At 45.2% G+C, this 5,000-nt stretch overlaps 1 pseudogene; it reads right to left on the reverse strand.

Moving 5' to 3' along the window:
* LOC143260329 (large subunit ribosomal RNA) overlaps positions 1–5,000 on the reverse strand; it is a 10,891-nt pseudogene that overhangs the window by 2,644 nt on the left and 3,247 nt on the right.

Raw genomic sequence — 5,000 nt, forward strand, 5'->3', positions numbered from 1 at the left:
CCCCTTCGGTCTCCTGGCCCGGTTTACTGCGGCCTTGCCGGTGGGTGCGCCCGGCTTGGCTCGCTTCGTCTTTTTGGTGACGGTTTGCCAACCGTCACCAGTAGGGTCCTCGACACGCTCGGGTGCCGACTGCACCTTCACGAGTGACGTGTCTCCGACTCGTTCGATTACTTCCACGTTGGGCTCGGTTTTCACCGAGACCGCTCGCGTGGGAGTCACACATCTTTGCAAGATCACACGAGGATTGGCGATATTAATCACCTTCCCGGATCTTGTCTTTCTCACAGACGCGGGGGGACTGACAGCTGCATTTGCAGTTCCCGCGTCTGCGGCGACGGCTTCACTCCGAGTAGGAGCTGGACCCGTCGTCTTTGGACGCTTAGTTTTTGTTTGTTCAATTTTGTTCAGACCCATAATGTGTCTTGGTCTTTCATCCAGTGCGCTCCCCGGCCACCACCGACCCGCACAATTTGGAACCCGCCAAAGGCTGAGTTAGGGCTACGCACCGAATATAGTCTGCTGGCTGGGTCGGTTTCCTTACCCAGCCCGCGTCCTCGCCCAGCAGAACCCACTTGCCCGAAGCGTGTGGTCGTTCCAAGCCGATTGACTGGACCAGGGCTGCTTTTCTCGTCCAGCCGCCCATCTAGCCGAAGCAGAGGCCAAAGGTACGTGTTGGGGACGTCTCACCCGCAGGAGAGGGCCCCCTCAGATCCCAGGATCCTCTTTTCCGACGACAAGGGTCGCCACGCACGGCAAACACGTGGGAGACAGCAGTCGGAGAGGCTGCCTCTTCCTCTCCACCACACTTCGTTCAGTTCGCTGCGTATTTAAGAACACGAGCTATCCAGCGGTACCTTTTTCGTGGAGGCTCAAGTGTGGCTAGGGCACGTTTGCCCCTTGCGGCCTGGGTTGCCCAGGGGATTGATTGCATCCCATGTATTCCTGAGCCCAGCGGAGTGTTGTCTAGTGGCGTGTTCCGCCCACGAAAAACGGTCTGAAAAACCGTTTAACGTAAACTGGGGAACTGATGCCACGAGTGACAACAGTTCCCCAGTCGGAAGTCATACAGCACATACAGTGCTGTACAAAGAACACGCCACAGCCCGTATGCTAAATCAGGGCCTCGCCATTATGCGAAGTACTACATGTACGACGCACTGACGGTCTCTAATGCCTTCATCGCCGATACACCCATCGACTCGGCCGATCAACCCTCCTACGCGAGGGCTAGTTCGGGGGTTATCTCCCGCCCTGGGTGGCCACAGACCGCCACCGCCAGTAGATAGGGACAGATGGGAATCTCGTTAATCCATTCATGCGCGTCACTAATTAGATGACGAGGCATTTGGCTATAACATTTGTTAGGCGAGTTGTATTTCGCAACAATATTTCCAGTGTATTTTGCTTGCGGCCCGCTGGTAGGCATACCATTTATATGATAAATCGACGCTATTCAAAAGGCGTAGTAATTAGTGACGCGATGTAAATAAAACTAAAGAAATAATTTTTTTTTAATGGATTAATACAACAATTTATAATATATAATTTATAATAATGGATTAATATAACAAAAGAATCAATAAAACTTTTTTTTTTTTTTTTTTTTTTTTTTTATTATTGTAGGAATTGATTTTATTTGCGCGAGGATGTTCAGAGCGGGTCCGAGTATAACCCGTCAATGCACGCGGATGTTATGTCGCGGCCTCCTCCACACAGAGCTCATGAATTGCCGGTGGATAGATACACCCCATTGTAGGGCGGTAGTGCAAATAATTTGTTTCAGCCTGTGTGATAGACCAAACTCTCTGATTATATCATCGCTGGAATCAAGCCAACAACCACGAGCGCCAACCACGAGCGGCATCACCTCCACATCAGACACGCGGTACGTATTTTTAATCTTTTCGACTAGATCCGGTGTACTGTATTTGTCCTTTTTGATATTGTACGCATTTAACAGTGATGTCTGTTTAGTCTCGTAGGCTACTGTTGTTTCAATTACATATGCGGTATCATTGTCTATTGTTATCAAGTCTGGTACGTATCTATTTTCTTTGGTAGTAAAACGGGGAATTTGTTCTATCTTGGTTTTTGTTTTTTCGATTGCAGTTTTGATTATTTTGTTCACATTGTCATGTCTATTGATGCGTGTATAATGCGTAACCGGACATCGCTGTAATATATGGTATAAGGATTCGCGTGTCCCTGCGCAGGATGGATTGCGGCAATCAGTATCTTTCATATAGGGGGCTCCCTTGGTGGGGAGTAACCCAATCCTTAGGTTGATTGCTCCGATGTAGTCTCGACCCTTCCAGAAATTAGGTGGGTTGTATATCCACGAAGATAAACCTGGGGTCATCAGGGCGAGACCAGAGCCTAGCGCGGAGCGATGGAGTAGCTCGGACCAATGTTTACGAATCATTTGTTTAGATGGTGTCGCGATGCTCCCAAGGATATTGTTGAGCTTTCGCATTATATGTTGGACTATCGAAGATTCCATAACGCACTGTATCTCGCTGTCGCCACGGGCTCTCAAGCGCTCCAATCGGCGTAAGTACATAGCGGCAATGTGGATTGTAAGCGATGGAATGCCTAGTCCACCGCTGCTTAAAGGAGCATGTATATATGGAGTTGGTGTGGTAGTTGGTAAGTGTAGTATATTTTTTACAAATTTTATTATGCAATTATCTATGTACTTTAATTTTTTTTTGTTTATGTCCATTGTTTGCAGACTATGGTGAAGACGAGGAATGAGGTACCTGTGCAGTATGTTCAGTTTCTGCCATGGTTTTAAAGGACTAGTTTTAAGATTTTTGAGCATGCCTTCAAGCTTTGATGGAGATGGAGAGATAGCACCGCGGTATCTATATACATGGCCGAGGTATTTAAATTGTGACGCGACACCCAATGTTGGGATCGGGCTTTTATTAATCTGCAGTTTGGGCCGCGTATCAACTACGAGCCTTTTCGTTCCAGGGACGCGTAGATTCTGTAAGATGGCGCATTTGGATGGGTTCACTTGCAGCCCGTGTTTGTGGAAGAATTTCTCGACGATCCGGATATTACTTCGCATCGCACTGGGAGTGGGAGCCACCATCACGATGTCATCGGCAAAAGCTAATGCCCGTATCCTGGTGCCTCCCACATCAACACCCTCACACTCATTAAGTTGTATCATGAGCTGGTCTAGCACTAAATTAAATAGGAAACCGGACATGGGATCACCCTGCTTCACGCCGCGTTTTATAGGTATAGGATTGGATCGGGATCCGTGGCATTCGAGTATTGTGGTTATGTCGTTATAATTGTTTTCGATGTATTCTATTGTATGAGCGTCTACGTTTTTTCTGATTAGTGCGTCTATTATTGAAATGATGTTAACAGAGTCAAATGCTTTAGCTAAATCTATAGATAGTATAGTGAAAGGTTTCGATTTTTCGCGGCTTAATTTAATTAGTGTTTGTAGGATGGTACTATTAGCCATTATCCCGTCGGTTCTCGTGAAGCCTCTTTGCGTGTGAAACAGAGGTATTTCATTCTCAAGGCGCGACACGATGATTTTATTTAGTAGGCGCAGTATATGACTTGAGATGGTTATGGGCCGCCATTGTTTTGGGTCCATCAAGTCGCCGGATTTAGGTAACAGTGTTGTTCTGTTCGATCTTAGCACAGAAGGTAACGTCTTCATTCCCCATACAATATTCAATAGTGCACACAGCTCCTTGCGTGGCATTTGCCTAAGAGTCGATCGATCAATTCCGTCGGTGCCTGGAGCGGATTGTTTCATCCTGGTAAGTTGCTCGTGTATCTCGGTCGGTGATATCGGATTTGAAAGGTTGATATTACTATTGGTATCTGTTTTTCGCTTCTGAGGTTTCCATTCGACATCCTTGTGTTCAAATAGTTTAGAATAATATTCTTCAAATGATTCTATCGTCGGAGATTCTGTAATGTTGAGTGGGTTTCCGGTAATTATATGCTCAGCCAATTGGGTTGGGTTTTTGTTATAGAGTTTTTGGAATCTGGCGTAATCAGTCGCTATCCTTTTAGCGCGGTTGCCTTTTCTTTTATTACTTTCATTGCATTTATTGCTATGCTTGTTCTTTTTACTGTTATTTTTATTCTTGTTTTCGTTCTGATAGTTATTTAATTTATTTTTATTATTTTTATCGTCTATTGTATTTATAACTCTGTTGTTGCTTGTATTGTTTTTATTGTATTTATTATTTTTATTTTGTTTATTGCTTTTATTATATTTATTTTTCTTGTTACTAGTTTTATGGGTTTTATCTACTGAGTTACTATTTTCATTGTATTCATCGGTTTCATCAGCGAGCGAAGCAACATATGATGTTAAGTTTTCTATGTATTGGTCCATCATTAACATAGTGTCTTCAGAAGGTGTGTTAGACAGGGCATTTTCAATAATTTCTGCCATGTGATGGCCTACTTGTACTTTAAGTTCAGCCAGGATGTTGCGTATATCATCAGGTATAGCTGTACTGTGCGGAGATGATGTCGCTTCGCGTGTGTCGATGTCTCCGCGCGCGCGAGGATCGTCACATCTGGTTAGCAGCACCCGCGGCACCAACGGGCAGGTACTCAAGATATTGGTCTGGCCCGCCTCGTCGAGGGCTTCACTGAGGTATGATTTGTATTTTTCTTTTTGTCTTAATTTTTTAATACCGTCAAAAGAGCGGCCGGATTTTTCTGATAGAATTTTAATTATTTCTTTTCCTAATAACTTTGCATTTTTAGTAATATCTATTTCATCGTGGGCTATTGCTCTGATCTCATCATCGGTATATTGAGCCCTCGAAGAAGCGAGGCGTTTATTATGGAGATCGAGATCGGCGGTATTGTAGTTCTCGATGTGAGTCCTCCGTTGATGCTGGCGTAATCCGGCGTATGTCTTATACGGATTTTTACAGGTCTCACACGTATAACCATCGGCCTGCGGAGGAGGCGCATTACATCGCCTTTTGTGTTGGGCGGCGCTG

Source organism: Megalopta genalis, chromosome 11 (assembly GCF_051020955.1).
Source record: "Megalopta genalis isolate 19385.01 chromosome 11, iyMegGena1_principal, whole genome shotgun sequence".
Classification (NCBI taxonomy): domain Eukaryota; kingdom Metazoa; phylum Arthropoda; class Insecta; order Hymenoptera; family Halictidae; genus Megalopta; species Megalopta genalis.